Source organism: Mustela erminea, chromosome 1, assembly GCF_009829155.1.
Source record: "Mustela erminea isolate mMusErm1 chromosome 1, mMusErm1.Pri, whole genome shotgun sequence".
NCBI classification, from domain to species: Eukaryota; Metazoa; Chordata; class Mammalia; order Carnivora; family Mustelidae; genus Mustela; species Mustela erminea.
In genome coordinates this window covers 200749065-200770005 of record NC_045614.1, presented here as the reverse complement: position 1 = coordinate 200770005, position 20941 = coordinate 200749065, and positions in this window count along the sequence as shown.

Below are 20941 nucleotides of genomic sequence, written 5' to 3'. Positions count from 1 at the left end.
ATAAATGAATATCAATACTAAATCAATTAACCTGTAGTACAAGATCATGTTTACATATGACACTCCAAATGCAATTTAGTTTAATAAAATATGTTAAGATTTGAAGTTCTTTACACTGATGACACACCTTCTCACTTCTAGTTCTTGATTATCAAAATGTAACATCCTGGCCCACTTCTGTGTGTGTGTGTGTGTGTATGTGTGTATATATATATATCAGTTTTTCTCCATACTCTATTACTTAGACTTAAATCATGGTACAGATAGCTATAGCTTTTTTCAATACGCAGATATAACATGCATGAAAGTGTGAGAATGTAATTATGAAATAGCCAGTCTGCATGGAAACCTCAGGTACAACTGCTGAAAGAATCAATAAACCTGTGACAAAAGAATTATCTAGAGAATGAAGAATGAAGAACATCCAGGTAATCGGAGCTTGTATTTCCAGATCTAACTCAAATTTGGCAATATACTATGCTCCTGCCAGAAGACAAAGAGGCTTGGTAATAGTTCCCTCAACACTGTCCCTCCTCCTAGCCTCCGCCATCCTCCTGGTTTATGCTTCAAGCAACTACAACAGGCAGCATGGGGTCTCTGTGGGAAATGTTCAGGTGAGTACGTCCATATCTGCTCTCATCCAACTTGGCATCTCTAATGCCTAACGCTGTTGGCAACCTAGTGTCATAAAGTAGCTTGCTCACTAAATCCATGTCAAAGTGAATATTTTAATAAAATAATGAGGCCAATTATATCCCTAGCTTAAAAAAAAAAAATCTGTGCAGTAGGAAAAACTGAGCCAAAATTGCTGGCATTAAATGATACAAATACAATTTATGAAGGTTCTCACTTCAAAGACTAGAAAATGCCTCCTGGACTCATGATACTCAGTAGTTTTTACAAGAGACTTGATCATCTTGGCAAGAATGATAATTTATCATAGTTTATTCTTACCTTTCATTTTTAAAGCAAATTTTTATTGAAAAATTCTTGTATTGAATTATCTGTGTAGCAGTTTCCTGGAATGTAAGTATAACAAAATTTTTAAAAAATATTTTTATTAACATATAATGTATTATTTGCCCCAGGGATACAGGTCTGAAAATCATCAGGAGTACACATTTCACAGCACTCACCATAACACATACCCTCCCCAATGTCTATAATCCAACCACCCTCTCCCTACACCCCTACCCCAGCAACCCTCAATTTGTTTAGTATAGCAAATTTTAACGTGATAGTTCTGAAAAGCATGGCCATTCCAGGCTGTGTGAGGAAATCAAACCATCATTCTAAATTAATTCAAAGGCCACTGCCACCATTTTCTTCCCTAATTTTAATCCCTAAAATGTTACTGCTGGGGTGCCTGGGTGGCTCAGTGGGTTAAAGCCTCTGCCTTCAGCTCAGGTCATGATCCCAGTGTCCTGGGATCGAGCCCCGCATCGGCTCTCTGCTCGGCGGGGAGCCTGCTTCCTCCTCTCTCTCTGCCTGCCTCTCTGCCTACTTGTGATCTCTGTCTGTCAAATAAATAAATAAAATCTTTAAAAAAAAATAAAAAATAAAATGTTACTGCATCACTTATACATGTATGAGTATACTAAAATTTTGCTTTCTTTTTTTAACTCTCGCAACTTCCTTCCAGAATCAGTTGTCTTCTCTGTGACCTATATATGCTTTAAAATGTCCTTTAATGAGGTTAAATTTCCATATTGGATAAGATCTCTGATTAACATGAAACAGAGATTTTTAAATATTCATTTAATCTTGTATCCTCCAGTTTCAGAGGCAATATCTGTGGGGTCTGTTCTTGAGAAACACAATCCCTGTGCCATTTGTAGTGAGAACTGATCTGGTTCAAGAGTAGGTTCTAAAACCTCTGTCACTGCTGCTCCTGAGGAAGTCCATTGCTTTTTCTGACTTCCTCCAAAGAGGATTCCATTTGCATGGTCGAAGTCATTCTCTTTTATAATTCATGTTGGTTATCCATGAGTTATAAGACCTCCCCAGGTCTCATGCTGGTACACCTAGTTATTGGAAACCTGCATACATAGGAGGAGCTCAGTTACACATGAACCATGAATGGGTTGATACGTATGGAGGAATATAAATTCCAGTATTTTTCAGATGACATCCAGTAGAGGCTACATTATACTTAAAATAGACATTTTTTTTCTCCCAAAATGTGGGATAAAGAACTTAACAGGATAATTTAAAACTGAGAGTTAATCATATGCCTGAAATATAATACTGGCACATTGATGAGGTAGAGGAGAAGAAAGGAACTATCCCAAATTGTATTTTACAAGATTAAAATGCTTCTGTATAAATAAAACCCATAGGGATGTCTGGTTTTCTCTATTACTGGAAATAAAGTTTAATTGGAAAACAGACATGCTCAGTCATTTATAAATGGTGTGTGGCTGCCTTGCCCTTCAATGACAGGTTTTAATAGTTGGGAAAAGACCATCTGGCCTGCAATCCTAATGTACTTACTATGTGGCATTTTATGGGAAAGAAGTTGAACAATCTCTATTTAAGTAGCCTGAAGAGATGTATAGATTTGCCACTGGAAAGGAAAAGGTCACTCCAATTTGGTTATAATTGCAGAAATGTAGCAAAATAACTAACGGAATGAGAGGTCGAGTGTGTTTGGTACGTGTTAGGGACAACTGGATGGTGAGAGCTAATCAGTACATAGCTGGGAAGCCTCACGCTGGAAAAAAAAAAAATTAGAGTGTTTTTAGTTCTTCAGTAATATTTGCAACCTGTTTTACGGATCTAACTGAAAGGTGTCTCCTTTATCAGATGCAGTAGGTAATTGAGGGATCAGTCTTCTAGTTTTAGAAGATTTTGTCTACTGAAACGAGGGTGCCTTGATGATCTTAGATAGGAATTCACTTAAATGTGTCATAAAGGTATTATAATTTTTCAGGTGTCTTTGAATTTTAAGGTCAATAAATCATGGTAAGTTATGTTTTACCATGAGATATATATATGTTTTACCATGATTTATTCTCCATAAGGAAGGAGATCCAGCTTAAACCTAAATGCAGCTGTTTTGCAAATCAACTAATCAGAATGAGTTCCCCAAGGGCCAACGGAGAGTCCAGCCTAAGACACTGTTCCCCATGCTTTGAGGAGAAAACTAAGGAGGGAGAGATGATGTCTGGAGAATGTGGCACAAGTAAATCACCTGGAATCTAGAATGTGTAGAGAGCAGAATCCTAAGAACCAACCCCAAATCACCACTCTATTAGAAAAGAGACTTTGTTAATGTTAGTTGCCACCATTAAATTCGTGTCTAATAGGCAACTCATGTTTTTAATAACCCATTGCAAGAGTCTTTCTTATTGTATGGGTGCCCTTTTTCCTGCTGTGACTTTTTTCGTTAAATCACACTGCCCACTTTTTATTAAAAAAAAATATATTTTTTTCCTTTTAAAGAAAATCTGCATGCATACAAAACAAGAATTCTCAAACTCATTTTGGTATCACATCACAGTTGCTTAATGTGATATTAAATACTTTTTTTAGTATTTTTACTAAATTTTTTAGTAGTTTTGCTAAATACTAAAGATTTTATTTATTCTTTTAGAGAAAGAGAGAGCATGAGTGGGGGTAGAGGCAGAGGGAGAGAAAGAGAAACTGTTCACTGAGTGTGGAACCCAACCCAGGGCTCGATCTCCTAACCTAGAGACCATGGCCTGAGCCAAAATCAAGATTCTGACACTTAAACTGCCTGAGCCACCCTAATTTAGAGACTTATATCCACAGTTGTGGCACAAAGCATCCCTCTAATAACTGCCTTTTGGAAAGAAAAAAGAGGATTTTGCAATATTCAGGTGAGGCAGAGGGTTTTATAAAAACACAGTAAATACACAAAATCTTGTTTCTTGAGGAAAGTGTTGCAATGTATAATGGTTTTCTATTCTTTGAGGATTAATAGATTTTACTGTCAACTGAAGAGCCTTCATATCTGGCCACCGTGCACTTGGTCCACTTTAAACTGGCATTAGGCCATATTCTCTCCTCTCCAACTGTACTGGCTTCTTTCCATTTCTTGGATGCATGACGGCATTTGTGGTACTTTTGACCTCCTAATTAAGCTTGGTGTAAAACCTTCAGTACCCTTCCAACACATACACACTCACGCACCTACCAAAATTAAATACTGTCCACTGATTCTTCAGTTTCCATTTTAATTTCCCTTAGATGAGGCAGACATTGGGCCACCAAGCTAGGTTAAATCACCATGAACCTCTCTTCACACACTTAGTACATTTTTAACGTGTCTGATATTTTATAGGTCTTTAATAAATATTTTATTAAATAAATAAATAATAAATAATTGAACATTTCCTCCAATTCACTTGTCTTTTGAGGACTATAAGTGGGAAGAGGGAATGTAGTTTTAGACCAGGAATGAGCATATCCACTGAGTTCCAATTCATGACTATTTTAGTGTTCCACCCATTTTTTCAGAGACTGACAGAGAACTGGAAGTTGGTAACATTAAAATCTCAAAGCCAGTATTCCTGAGCTATTTAACACAGAAAGATGAATTACATCTCTTTTGTTCAGTAAAATAGTTAGATTATTCATTCAACAAATATTTATTTAAAAAACAAACAAACAAAAAAAAAAAAAACAGAGTCCATAGTCTCTCATGGTTCACCTCCCCTTCCAATTTCCCCCAACTCCCTTCTCCACTCTAAGTCCCCATGTCCTCCATGCTATTTGTTATGCTCCACAAATAAGTGAAACCACATGATAATTGACTCTCTCTGCTTGACTTATTTCACTCAGCATAATCTCTTCCAGTCAAACTATTCTGTACCAGACTCTGGTTCAGGAACTCTTGAAGGAGTGTGGATAAAACTTTGGAAGTTTAACTGTAATACAGATGTAAACCATATCTAGAGAGTACTTTCATCTCAGCTCCCCAGTAGGAATTCACTTTCATGTCAAAAAGATAGAAGGCTTGTTTTCCTTCAATGCTTTCTTTCCACTCTTACACTTGTTCTATAATTCAACAAAATCCTTTGCTTCCATAGTTGTAATGTAAGAATAAAGTCAAACTTACAGAATGATGGTTTTAGGACTGGGTCTAAAAACTTCTGTTCAAGTTCTAAAGTTTGAAGAAACTTACACATCATACACAATAGCATCTTATTTGGTTTTATTTTGTCTACATATGACATATTCTCCCTAGTGGACACACAATGGATTTAGATCCCATTGTGAAAATAATTATTGATGACAAAGCACCATGGCAAACTCCACACAATATAGGCATGAAGAACACTTAAATTCTGTAATCCAGGAGTTTATAATCTTATACAAGAGCTAATACAAATATACAGATAGTAGGAGTAACTATGATATATATATATATATATATATATATATATATATATATATATATATATATAATTTTACCAAGGAAAGGTTGTTTAGATTAATGTTGAAATCCTGTTAGACTTTGAACACAACATTTTTTTATTTGCTGAGAGGAAAAGTTAGGTTAAGAAGTTAGAGGAAGGGGCACCTGGGTATCTCAGTGGATTAAGCCTTTGCCTTCGGTTCAGGTCATGATCTCAGGGTCCTGGGATCAAGCTCCACAGCAGGCTCTCTGCTCAACAGGGTGCCTGCTGTCCCCTCTCTCTGCCTGCCTCTCTGCCAACTTGTGATCTCATTCTCTCTGTCAAATAAATAAATAAATAATCTTAGAAAAAGAAGTTAGAGTAATATCATCTTTCATATTTTCACCTGTAAAATTGTTTCAAGTGATATGCTTGTAAGTTGTTCTCATACTGACCAGTGAATAAAGCAGTTACTAAATTACATTCAGTTTCCACTCTCCTAACCAAGAATTTCTATTTGGTTTATGTTCATTTCTATTTGGTTTATGTTCAATCATTAAAATTTTAAGATCTTTTTTGGTCTTGGATATACATACTTATGAGGCTAAGTTAATGTAAAATTTCCTTTTTCTAATTGAGTGGATCTTGACGGATGCACATTTGACATGTATTATGTGTGTGTGTAAGGAACTCAGAATTCTGACCTTTTACACTTATCACAAATGAGTTTTTAATAAGCAAGCACTGTTTTAAATGAATTCTCTGTTTTGTGTGATAAGTAATGGTACTAATTGGTCAGCTACAAATATATTTTATTTGTATATTTCTGTATTCTGTGCAAGAAGATCCTTTACACTCTACAGGTTAGATAACATTTTAAAATGCCAACCTTAACAAATGTAGTTAGCTAGGCATATTTGCCCTGTTTCAAAAATAAAAATGAGTGTTAATAGAAGACTTCCCTTTGAAGCTTGCAAGTTTTATAACTTTAGTGTTTGGACAAAGGAGCAGGGATGAGAGCAGTATATCCTTCTCTGACTTGACGTTTGGATGAAGAATTTTCAAAAGAAACTGAGCATTGGAACCGTGTCTCCCATGACCCAGGCTCACTTCCCAGTCTTGAATGGAGAGCATTTGTGAAATTGAGGTGATAACCCGGCAAAAAATTGAAGAAATAATAATAGAAGCCCTGAAAGATATAATCAGAAATTTCCTCCTTTCCTTTAAAATCACTTGACTTTAAAGAAATACATATTATGTTGTTTTGATTTCTGATCTGAGTACGGTACATAATCATTGTCTATAGCTTAAATAACATAGATTATATAAGGAAAATACAACATTCATCCATAAATCTATTAATACTGTAAGTGTTGACTTGCAACTTTGGAGGCCTCTTGGATAAAATCTGAAAGTGGCCCCTGAACATAGAGGGCAAGGAAAGCTGGGGAAAGATGCAGGGCACTCCAGGTGCTGAGTGACAGCTTTAATGACCAAGGAAACTTACACACAAGGCTTGTTTTAGGAAACTGCAAAATGAGTATCTCTCTGCAATCACCCACCAGAATCTTAAAAGTTTACAGGGCACATACACAGTCCTCACAACACAACACCTTGCTCTCTCAAGACTGAGTCCTTGAAAACAGCTCCCACTGTGTGAAAAGTAAGCAAAACATACAGTCCAAGGACAAGGGAAGGTGCGGGAGCCACTAGCTCCCTGGGTCTAGCTTGTAGGTTACTCGCAGCCAATGTCCTCTCGATGAGCTCCTCCAACATTCTGTTTCTTAGGACAATCTTACAATCTTACACACCCCCATCTTTCACTATGTGCCCTGAGAAGTCAGCAAAAGTTTTCACAATCATGCAGGTAGCTTGTTTGGTGGATTCTGGTTGCACTGGACAGAGAAAACTGGTTAAGATAATGATTCCCAAAATAAGTAACAATTTTTTTCCACCAGGAGCCCATGATTTGAATTAAGTTACCAAAGCTGTGGATCAAACCACTTGGGACATTAACTTCTCTTCTCATGTGATTTTTTTTTTTTTCACTCATGTAATTTAATAAAGATGACACATTAGCTGACTCATCAGTGTATGAACACAATGTTTTGTTTGGATAATGGCACGGATGTGTCCTTAAAAGGAAGTATTAATGTCTAAGGCCATTTAATTTTGGAGACAGCTTTTCTCAGTAAAGACATTTCAGGCTTTGCTAGCTATTATTTAAGGCTTGTTGGGTATATTTAGTAGGTGCTTCTACATATCTTATTACATCCTCCAGGCCAATAGAAGGAATAACAACAGTAGACAAATGATCACACTATAGTGGAAAATAGAATGTGTCCATCTGGCCTTGAAAAGAGGGAACTTGGCAATTTTTGTTACCATGGAGTAAATTCTCCCCTATGCCCAGGGAAAACCCAGGGTGTTGTGGCCCAGCCACTCAGATGGAGCGATGACCAGTAATTTATGCAAGACAATCACCGGGTTCTGTTGGGGGCTGCTCAGTAAATACCTGTGTAGCATGGCCAGTCAGTGCCAATCCAATTGCTATCCATTTGTTTGACAGGATGACCACACAGTTCCAATGGTGTTCATTCTATAATCCTGATACAACTGCGTTGGTTCTGTTTAGAGTGATTTTTGTTGTTGTTGTTGTTTACAATATAGAGGTGCCTGGCTGCTTCAAGGTCCATAACCTGGAGTGAGTCTCAGAAACTCAACCCAAATCTGAGCATAACCACCCATGATTCTGATGGTGGTATCTCTAGAACACTTCTGGTCTGCAGTAGGATGGACACCTATGGCCAGTGTTATTGTTCCATAGGCCAAGTTTCTGGGTCGGTATTAGTGATATCAGACAATAGTATAATTGTCCTAGCTTGTTCTTCCTTAATGTACTGCTTTATGGTCTTCTAGTCCCTTCCCTGGAGTGCTGATACCCACCATGGCAATGCTGATGAGCTAGAGAGAGGCAGTTGCCCACATACCCAGAAGCTGAACTGACCCCTTTGTTAAGTATGTGAATGGACCCACTTAGAAAAGTATTTCCATCAGGTGCTCATTCTGTGACCAGACACAACAAGAGCATCAGAAAGCTAAGGTCAAAAAGACAAAAACTTAATAGGAACTTGTAATGGGAAAGGCTTCCTCTTTTATAAGAATTACACTTGTAGCCTGACCCTTCGATGCTAATGTAGATGCAGTTTTAGGAACTTGGCCTGTTGTGCATATCATACATGTTGACCAGATGATGCAGCACTGTTGGGCATGAAACAATGGGCTAGGGATGGGATATGCTAAACCAGGATTCCTGCCTTCTATCTTCTTTCAATGGTGCATGCTCCCTCCAGGTATAGTACCTTCTCACAGGTCCAGTTTACAACTAGACAATGGAATCCCACTGGAGATTGAGTAGCTCCCTTTCACTCAGGGTTGTGAAGTAACTCACTAACCTTGGCAGTGTAACCCATTACAAATTCCAGTAGGTAATGCTTTCTCAGGTACCATGGGATTTGCTGTTCTTAGCAGCCTAGCACACTGATTCACAATAAGAGGGCAATGGCTGTCTTCTGGACCTCCCATACCTTTAAGGTTTTGGATGTCTCAGCAGGGGTCCCCAGTCTGACATATGGAACAATGGACACTGCTGGTTGATCATTCAAATGTATTAAAACCTGGGACACTAATTTAGTCCATCCAGCCACTGTGATTTTACCTTTTAGTAATTTAATTATGACTGTTTGTCCCTATATTTCAAGGCAATCTGGCATCTCTGCAATGTTCCATTCCACTCAGAGGTCACTTTTTTCTATTCAATCTGCTGTGTATACTAAAAGGCCAGTTGCTGGAGTTCATACCCCAGCTAGGGGATCAGCTTCTTGATTGCCAGGGTGTGTCAATGACTTATGAGCTAGGACATGGAAAATAGCGACATTCAAGACAGTGGGTCTTGAAGTTGAACCCAAATGTCTTACCACAGATACTATCCAACAGGGCCTACTTATGATCATCTACTACTTGGCTTCCCATTTTACAAGCCATAGAGTTAATACCTTTGGAACAGCCCAAATGTCAGTTCAAAGTTAACATCCAGGGTTCATGAGTGATGACTGACCACTCTGAGTTCAGCCCATTGCTTCTGTGGTTCTTTCATGAGAGGATCTACCTGGAGAAGTCCTGTGTATACTACTAGGAGGCTATTGCTCTATGGGAGTACATCTTGTTTCTGTCCCCTTCCAGAACTGGAGCCAAAATTCTACAGGCTCTTTTTCTTTTGTTGTCTCTGATACAGTTCCCAATCTGTACTTCCTGTAGTCACGGACACATCTAACTCAAGTGGTAGCCATGTCTGGTTGATGGCCACAGCTTTCATCAGCTACACTACTATTTTTGCCTTCTTAAAGGTGGCTTACTGCCTCTTTGCAGTCCACTGTCATCTGCCATGAGACATCTCTCTCTCTCTCTTTTTTTTTTTTTTTTACGGGGCTGTTGAAAGCACTGTGAGCAGGGTGTACAATACCCACTTAGTGCAGTTTCTTGGGTAGTTTCTCCTATCTCCTTATTCCCCCCAGCAATTTTTATTGTATGACAGTTACCACATTTCACAGAGGAGGCTGGCTTATGGGTTTCCAGTTGGTAGGCAGTCTTGACCTACATCTTGTTCCCAGGGTATAGGAGGCACCCACCCAGGCTAGGACTGTATCCCAGAGACCCTTACTGGAGCAGTGGACCATCAGGGTTGGTACGAGCTGATGGAGCAGGCCTGAACTCTTTTTCAGCCTTTGAAGTATTCCTTAGGCTCACCAACACAGCACAAGGTTGCCATTATCTCTTTCCCATTGGGTTCCTGGCAGCAAGGAGATAAAATTGCATTTGCTTTCTGATTACTTTTATTGAATATTTTACAGCCATTTAGGATAGCCTTTTGACTTTCTGAGCTTCTTCTTTGTCTTGGGAATTTCCCACAGCCTGTACCCATTTCCAGGATTTGTCACTTTCCCCCACATCAGCAATGATTTGATTAACATCATAATATCTTGTCCCATCACTGGGCTCAGCATGAATATCAGTGTCCCATACCAGGTGCTAGGGGTGTATCGCAGTATCTTGGCTTTAATTTCTGCATGGAATGCAACCTGACCAGAGCTTTCAAAGACAGAAGAGATGGTCTGTCTCATTCCCAACCTCTTAAGAATTTGTTGTACTTCCTCTATAGATTTCCTGGCTCCCACAAGCCCAGGGAGATACCTCTCATTTGGCTAAGCCACCCTGCAAGATAGAATAATCCAGTCCATAAACAAGTGATTGCCTTGAATCCCCTGAGTGCCTAAGTGGCTAAGGGAGGGCAGAGTGTGTAGTGATGCTGCTCATTTTCTCTGCCTCCTGCTCAGACAGAGAAATACCATCACACCTACATCCCATAACCACTCCAACCGTGCCTGGATACTTTCCCTGGCCTTTGTTGGGACTTAGCAACTGTATCAACAAGCTCAGTGGGAGTATATTCTCTCATCATGAACATTCCTTGAATTGGGGGCTGCCCTGCTGTTTGGGGTTATCGTTGCTGTGCTTCTGCTTTCTTTTACATGAGGGGTCAGAAACCAGGCATTTTGCCCATTTCACTGTCAATTACCACAACATACTCCTCTGAATTCCCAAACCTTCCCAGGGATTCCACCTCTTAGTATCCCAATCACAAGTGCTGGGGCTGAGAGCTTACATCCCCAGCAGCTTGCACACTCCTCGCTTTACAGAACTGCTTGCCAAGCTCGCCAACTAATTATTGTGCTCTTCCATCCCATCTGCCAGCCCAGAAGCCAGAGTAGTGAACAACTACACATTCTTCTCTAATCCAGTTCGGCTTCCAGCTTTTTAACTCAGGCTTCAGCCTCTAGCTGGGCACCAGAGTCCTGCTGAAGGACCCACCACAGAGTTCAGCCTACCACAGCCACTGTTTGCTTCTCTGTTTGCTGCCATGTGCTGGGTGTAGTTTTCCAAACTAGTGCATTAGACAGGCTGGTGTGCTTGCACGACAGTTCATGAGCATCTGACAAATGGGCCACCCCTCCTCACGCCTCCCCACACCGAAGTGGATGGCCATCTAAACATTGCCTTCAAGGATATTTCTTTCTCAAGACCCCTTTCTTCTGACTACAGACTGGCTGCCAGTTGTTGGTTCTTTGCCACCTCAGGAGCTTCGCAGATGAAATCTGAAACATCCCCAGAACTAAGGTGGCAGGGCAAGATGGAAGAGAGAGGCAGGACGCTCCAGATTTGTAGGTGGCAGGTTTGGTTAATAAAGAAACTTACCCACAAGGCTTGTTCTGGGTGCCTGCAAAACAAGTACATTACTTCACTCACCTGCCAAATCTTAAAAGCTTATTATGTAAGTGCCTTTAACTGGCTTTAGTCCCATATATCATCTAAGTGGTCTCAACAACACATTGTCTGTTGAGGATGCATTCTTAAAAATATTTCCCACTGTGGGAACGGTGGGAAGAATGTGCATCCCAAGGACCAGGGAAGGCATGAGGAACCTCCGATTACCCAGTTCCAGCTCATGGATCAACGGGCCATTCACATCCTCTAGATGATCTCCTCCAACAGTAAGTAACACCATATTTTGTTCATTTGTTTCCTTCAGTTAAATTCACTATTAAGGAGTATGGGCAAAAACTCTTCTATTCTGGTTCAAATTTACATGTAAATAATATGAAACTCTCCTGTGTTCACTTTTTCTTGTGGTGGGGAATAGAAAAATGGAGATGTGTGGCAGGCTGTTAGTTTGCGAGTTTCTACTGAATTGCTGAGATAGAATATCTGAGAGTCTGTGGTTATTTATCAGACAGAGTGGCTGAGAGAGAAAGATGGAGGGAGAGCTTAAGTCTGAGGGAGAATTGGTGCTACCTGTGTAAGTAACTGCAGACTCTTTCGTCATTTGTACAAGACCCAGGAAACCTAGTAGCCAGGTATGGACCCAAAGCAGCAAAGTAAGAGAGAGTCATTTAAAATTAGCCCTATCTAAGAAGATATGCCAGATAAAAACTTGACCGAAACAATGAGAATTCATATGGGTTAAAAAGTATGAAAATCACAAATGGAAAGGAAGATAGGAACAGCCACCTCAAGCCAAAGGACCATCCATGAAGGGGAGTCAGTAATGGAAGGGCACAGCTAGAAGGTTGTGAAGAAGCTGTGAACATACCCACGAAAGTGTAACCTCATCTTGTTAAAGAGGAGGACAAAGAGAAACTTAACATTGTGCTGCCCAGCCCACTCTCAAGTCCTACAAGTTCAAACACAGTAGCTCTGGGAAGAGGCAAGGGAGATTGAGGAAGAACTAGAGGTTCATCTGCTCTCCAACCCTTGCTGGTCAAAGGTGGGGAGAGGGGCACCTTATTTTTTAATTAAGATATAATTTCTGATAAATGTATTTTGATGAGCATTTTAGTTTCCAAACTCAGCCTGTGTTGCAAGGTTCAAAGCAATTGTGAGGTTTTTGTCTCACCTAAGATTGATCAGAAAACTCTTGAGTCTGCTTGAACTTCCATGACCATGGCAGGAAAAAAGCACTACTTCACTGAATATTAGAGAGAACATAAGACAATATAAAACTATATTAAAATAAATTATATTACTTGTATCATGCTTATATAACATATTATTTACCATTTTATAAAATAATTGGCAATGTAACTTTGTTTAAATTATTTAAATAATTTTCATTTATAAAGAAGAGATAAATTATGTTTTATTTATAATGAGACTTGAGATATTAGAAGTCAACATTGTCCCTAAAATACTTAATGGTGATTGACATTATTGTTCAAATTTTAACTTAGTTTCTTACCTATTTTCCTATTCATCTAAGGACAATACCTGTTGGGACCACTTGATTTTAAGAAAGACTAAGAATTAGGACCTATCTGGGGCTCCTGAGTGGCTCAGTGGGTTAAAGCCTTTGCCTTCGGCTCAGGTCATGACCCCAGGGTCCTGGGATCTAGTCCTGCATCGGGCTCTCCGCTGGGCAGGGAGCCTACTTCTGCCTGTTTCTCTGCCTACCTGTGATCTCAGTCTGTCAAATGAAGAATAAAATCTTTAGAAAAAAGAATAATAAGAAGAATTAAGACTTATCTACATCTGCTCTATAGATTGAGATAAAAAAAAGCATTGTGGTAAAATAGAACATAGGCTGCTAAGACAGGCAATATTGACATAAAACTTGTGCTTACATTAAATGTACGTGTAACAAGATTTTGGTTAATGGTTAGTGGTGAAACTGCTTTATTAAAAAATGTTTGTGAAAGAATAGGATATATAAAGAAAAACATAGACTTGTACTAGTAGTATAAGGGTCAACAAAAACTCCAAATGCTAAGCCACTCCCTGGTACTCTACTACACTACTTATTCCAGCTTCTTGCAAAATTTCCTATGTCGAGCAGAAGAAATGTAAACTAAACTGTATTATAAAATAATACACTGTTCCTGATAAGACTTTCTGGGAGGAATGAGAAGGAACAAAAATATAGAGAGACCTAAGGTTTGTGATCATATTTTAAAACTTTTTCAGTATTGATTTTCTATCACTTCATAATGATTAAGACAAAATTAACACCTTCAGACAACATGCATTTGTTCTCTTAACATTTATGTGGTTCATAGTTACAGATATGGCTTATATGGATCCTCTGCTCAGGGTCTCCCAAGGCTGCACTTAGGATGTCAGCAAGAACTGTGGTCTCATGGAGGTTTGAAGTGCCCAACTCACGTGGTCGTTAGCAAATTTTATTTCCTCACAGTGATAGAACACATGGTGGTGTGGTTCTTCAAAGGCAGCAAAAAAAAAACAAAAACAAAAAAAAAAAAACAAGTGTGTGAGGGTAAGAAATAGAGATGGGCAAAGGCAGGGAGTGAGTGTCTTGCTTCTGGTCTTTCACCCTAAGATCCTATTTTAAAGGTTTTTCCTGGTTAGATAGGGCCACCAATGGTAATCTCCCCTATGTTTGTGCCCCGTAATTACCTCTGCAAAATCCTTTTATGGTACAATGTAAAAAAATGTAACATAATCAAAAAAATGATATCTTAGCATAGTCAGAGTTTCTGCTCATACTGATGGGGAAAGGATTACCTCCAGTGTATACACAGGGCGTAGAAATTTTGTAAGGATCTTGAAATTCCGCCTTCCATAGTCTGCTTTCTGCTTTCCAACAGAGTTTAACATTTTTACTTATGATAATTGATAAGAAGCTAGTAATCTGTATCCTCTGTGTTTTGCTGCTAAAATTGGGCTTTATATAACCTCAGGGGTGCATGTATCCTAGTAAGAGGTACTGGATCCCAAAAAATTAAATTGGTAGCTCTTATTTCAGAGTCAATTTGGGGAGAAAATTGGGGAAATGCAACCAATTTTTATATAAAAGCAGACAGGTGAATAAAATAGCCTAGAATAGTTTTCACATGAATTTTAAGATGTTAGGGGGAGGGAGTTCAAAATTCTCTGTGATCTAAAAGAGTCTCAAGGATGCCTCTCTCCAAGTACCCCAGTGCTAAACAATCACTGTTCTTTGCCTTTTTATCTGTGTGGCTGGAGAGGGGTTGGATGCATTATGTCATGTGGGTAGAAGAGCCAAAAGTGAGATATGAGTCTATGGCATCTGAAAATCACCAAATGGAATAGTTTAATTAGGAAGCACTTTTGTTAGGAAAAAAATATACATGAAATTGTCTATGATCTTCGGGAAAAGTAGACAATACTGTTGTTTGTGTAATCTTTTCTAAAAGTATTTGGTATTCAAAAAATAAGACAATTGTAACAGGAAATTGAAATACTAAAAAATCAAACAGCAAATAATAACGATCTTTCAATAAAAAAAGTTGAATCAAATTACCAAAAATTGAAGAAACACAAATTCTAATTAGTATGCACAGTTCAGTCTTCTGTCTCACGGGTCTCCCACAGACTGTTTCAAAAGTGGCTTCTTGGGTGCCTGGGTGGCTCAGTGGTTTAAGCCGCTGCCTTCTGCTCAGGTCATGATCTCAGGGTCCTGGGATCAAGGCCCGCATGGGGCTCTCTGCTCAGCAGGGAGCTTGCTTCCTCCTCTCTCTCTGCCTGCCTCTCTGCCTGCTTGTGATCTCTGTCAAATAAATAAATAAAATCTTTTTTTTTTTTTTTAAGATTTTATTTATTTATTTGACAGAGATCACAAGTAGGCAGAGAGGCAGGCGGAGAGAGAGAGAGGAGGAAGCAGGCTCCCTGCTGAGCAGAGAGCCCGATGTGGGACTCGATCCCAGGACCCTGAGATCATGACCTGAGCTGAAGGCAGCGGCTTAACCCACTGAGCCACCCAGGCGCCCCAATAAATAAAATCTTAAAAAAAAAAAGTGGCTTCATAGAAATACTCAGAGAGCAAAGCAATATGTTTGAGCCTAAATTTTGAGCACTTCAATGTTTTATAACTTGATGGTGTTTGTATATCTCTGTCTCAATATTTACATTAAGGAATGTGAATTGAAATAGCTTTCTTCCTAATATTTATTTTTATAGGCAAGAACATTTATTAAAAACAACAACAACAAAAGACAAACTTGTAAACATTCTGAAATCCCCTGCTGATTGATGTCTAAGGAATCCACATTTGTTAAGTTGCTAGGTTTTTTAATCAAGCTACGCTATGACATCTGTGGGTGCTCAGAGCCTGAATTCAGTGTTCATTTTTTTTGTTGTTGTTTGTTTTTTTAATTAGCAACTTTTGTTTCTTTGTTTGTTTAGTGTAGCTCTACAATATGTAGCTAATCTTATCAGGCAAATTCTGAGTGAAGAGTTCACTGATAAATCCATGAGTTAAATTACATTATTGCTTAAACACAATTGAAGACCTGAACATACTGATTTATCAAAATTTAACAAACCAGAGAAATCATCTAAACACTGTAACATAAAAAGTGACTCACTCTTAGGCTCTAACACTGCCTTCATTCATCCAGAATTTAAGAATATGAAGTTGAAGAAGTCATTTTTAGTACCAGTAGGCCAATAGAAAGACAATAACATCAGATATATACTAATTTATTTCTTATGTTGTCAAATTTTATAAATATACATTTTATAAATTACTGTAAATAAAATATATATTAACAGGAAAATATTTTTAAGTTTTTATTACCAATTAGTTGACAAACTATATGTTTCTTATTAATTTTAAATCACATTCTCACTTTTACCCTAGATGAAATTGTTTAATTATATATATTTTGAATATCAAAGATTAGATACAAAAGATATCTTAAATATAAAGCTAAAATTCTGAAAATATTTGAAACAGTATTAATTACTTAGGTCATGTAATAGCTTCAATTTCTGGTTTCATTAAAGCAAATTTAAAAAGAGCTTTTCACAAATGTATTTCATTACAGTTTACAGTGAATGTTGTCAGCCATCTCAAGGCTCAATTACTCTGCTACTTTTCTTTTGGAAAAGTCAAACAGCTTTTTCAATAACCAAATGATTGATTCCTTCCTACCAAAATACCCTGAGACAAATATCCTAAATAGATATACATATACATATGTGTGTGTGAATGTGTGTGTACACTCAAGCATCTGTCTTTAGAGTGCATGTTTCAAAAACATCCTAATTAAAAAACTTAACATTTTGATTTGTTTTTGCATTGACATGCAAATAAAATATTTATGTGTTCAATTAAAATTTTACATAATGTTGACAATTTTTAGACCTGAATTAATAAAAATAAATAAGTCTGTTAGATGGTAAATAGACTTCAACTGAACTTTTTTTTTTTTTTTAAGATTTATTTATTTGAGAAAGTGAGAGAGAGAGAGAGAGAAAGCTCAAGCATGCAGTAGGGAGGGGCAGAGGGAGGTTGAGAGAATGAGAAAGAGAGAGAGATAGAGAAAGTCTTAACCAGATTCCCTGCTGAGCAAGGAAGCCTCAGGCGGGAACTTGATCTAGGGATCCTGAGATCAGGACCTGAGCCTGAACCAAGAGTGCAATGCTTAATGAATTATACCACCCAGGAGCCCCTCCACTGAACTTTTGTATGAAATTATACTTCTTAATGTAGGTTTATGTCATATATGTGGTTGAAATTTTTATATACTTAAAAAAACAGATATAGTACTATATATATATTATATATATTACTATATAGTAATATATAATATACAATTATATATAATTATATAATATAGTAATTATATCATGCATATATTATGTATAATATATTATATATTATATTACATCATATATTATATAATTATATATAACTATATATAATTATATATATTACTATACTGTATAAATTACTATATTGCTATATATATCATTATATATTACTATATATAGTATTATATTATGTATTACTATATATTACTATATATATTATATATATTTATTACTAATTTTCCTTCTTACAATGGCTTGTTATAAATGTTAATTCAGGGAAGGAAAAATTGACTGAGTATACAGCATGCACTAATGTATAAATTACCTAAAATACAATTAATTTGACTTTAAAACATGTGTTTCACATCAAGAGGATATTTTATTATTTATTTATTTATTTATTTATTTGATTTTTTATTTTTTATGAACATATATTTTTATCCCCAGGGGTACAGGTCTGTGAATCACCAGGTTTACACACTTCATAGCACTCACCAAAGCACATACCCTCCCCAATGTCCATAATCCCACCCCCTTCTCCCAAACCCCCTCCCCCCAGCAACCCTCAGCTTGTTTTGTGAGATTAAGAGTCACTTATGGTTTGTCTCCCTCCCAATTCCATCTTGTTTCATTGATTCTTCTTCTACCCACTTAAGCCCCCATGTTGCATCACCACTTCCTCATATCAGGGAGATCATATGATAGTTGTCTTTCTCTGCTTGACTTATTTCGCTAAGCATGATACGCTCTAGTTCCATCCATGTTGTCGCAAATGGCAAGATTTCATTTCTTTTGATGGCTGCATAGTATTCCATTGTGTATATATACCACATCTTCTTGATCCATTCATCTGTTGATGGACATCTACGTTCTTTCCATAGTTTGGCTATTGTGGACATTGCTGCTATAAACATTCGGGTGCACGTGCCCCTTTGGATCACTACGTTTGTATCTTTGGGGTAAATACCCAGTAGTGCAATTGCTGGGTCATAGGGCAGTTCTATTTTCAACATTTTGAGGAATCTCCATGCTGTTTTCCAGAGTGGCTGCACCAGCTTGCATTCCCACCAACAGTGTAGGAGGGTTCCCCTTTCTCCGCATCCTCGCCAGCATCTGTCATTCCCTGACTTGTTTATTTTAGCCATTCTGACTGGTGTGAGGTGATATCTCATTGTGGTTTTGATTTGTATTTCCCTGATGCAGAGAGATATGGAGCACTTTTTCATGTGTCTGTTGGCCATCTGGATGTCTTCTTTGCAGAAATGTCTGTTCATGTCCTCTGCCCATTTCTTGATTGGATTATTTGTTCTTTGGGTGTTGAGTTTGCTAAGTTCTTTATAGATTCTGGACACTAGTCCTTTATCTGATATGTCGTTTGCAAATATCTTCTCCCATTCTGTCAGTTGTCTTTTGATTTTGTTAACTGTTTCCTTTGCTGTGCAAAAGCTTTTGATCTTGATGAAATCCCAATAGTTCATTTTTGCCCTTGCTTCCCTTGCCTTTGGCGTTGTTCCTAGGAAGATGTTGCTGCGGCTGAGGTCGAAGAGGTTGCTGCCTGTGTTCTCCTCAAGGATTTTGATGGATTCCTTTCGCACATTGAGGTCCTTCATCCATTTATTTGTCAGAGAGAGAGAGAGAGCAAAGCAGGCAGAGTGGCAGGCAGGGGCAGAGGGAGAAGCAGGCTCCCCACTGAGCAAGAAGCCTGATGCAGGACTTGATCCCAGATATAATTATAATTATCCCAGATATAATAGTTATATATATTTATTTATTTATATATAATTATATAATTACTGTATAGTAATTATAGTATTACTATATTATATAATAATATGTAATATAGTACTAACATATAATAATTATATAATTATATAAATATAATTACCATTGAGTAATAATATTATATATAATATATATGCAATATTTTATATGGTGATACTATTAATATAGTAGTTATAGTAATAATATTACTGTATATTATATATTAATATGTATATTACTATATATAATCAGATATATTACTAAATTATATTCATTTATCATTAAGAGAGAGATCATTAACATCTCTCTCTTTCTCATTCTCTCAACCTCCCTCTGCCCCTCCCTACTGCATGCTTGAGCTTTCTCTCTCTCTCTCTCTCTCACTTTCTCAAATAAATAAATCTTAAAAAAAAAAGTTCAGTTGAAGTCTATTTACCATCTAACAGACTTATTTATTTTTATTAATTCAGGTCTAAAAATTGTCAACAGTATGTAAAATTTTAATTGAACACATAAATATTTTATTTGCATGTCATCATCCAATGATGGTGGCATTTTGCAAAAATAAAATTCTATTGAAAATATTTCCGATGTGAAACATATGTTTTAAAATCAAATTAATTATATTTTATATCATTTATACATTAGTAAGTGCTGTATACTTAGTCAATTTTTCTTCCCCTGAATAAACATTTATAAAAAAGCCATTGTAAGAAGGAAAATAACCATTACATTTGAATTTATCAAGTACCTAGAGTTTGGTAAGTCTCTACTTACTAGAGTGTTTGGCCCATTCATAGTTTATATGACTTTTTATGACTCTATATTTATACTTTATATGACTATTGATAAGGTATCAACTGAGTATAACATTATATAATTTTTCTATTTGTTTGCTCTTTTTAAATCTTTCTTCCCTACCTTGTTTTGCATTATTTGAATATTTTTAATGATACTTCTCAAATGACATACTGTGTTTGAAACTTTAGATCTCTGTCAGGGAGTTATATCATTTTATGTTATTTCTACTGTAAAAGAAGAGAAAGCAAACTAGATGTTGCTACCTTGTGAGCATCTTAATTTATGACCCATTTATATGCATCTCAGTAACACTACAACATAGATAGGTGTTCCCAACATCCACAAAAATACATGACATTTTAATCAATGAAAATGTTATTTTAATATATTTTATTATTTGAACATTTTTAGATCTATGGATTGCTTGTAATGGTAGAACAGAGAGTTCTCATGTACCCTCCTCTCATTATATCTAACATTAGTATATTACACTTGTTATAATTAGTAAACCAATAGTGATAAATTATCATTAAGTAAAGCATGTACTTTATTAAAACTTCTTTAATTTTTAGTTAATGTACTCTTCTCTTACAGAATTTTATCCAGGATACCACAGTGCACTGAGCTGTCAGGTTTCTTTAGGCCACTGTTGTCTGTGGCGGCTTCTCAGACTTTGATTGTTTCTGATGACCATGATCGTTGTGAAGAGTATGGGTCAGATAATTAGCATATTCCCACCTCTAGCATTTGTTCTTCTTTTTTTTTTTTTTAAAGATTTTATTTATTTATTTGACAGACAGAGATCACAAGTAGGCAGAGACACAGGCAGA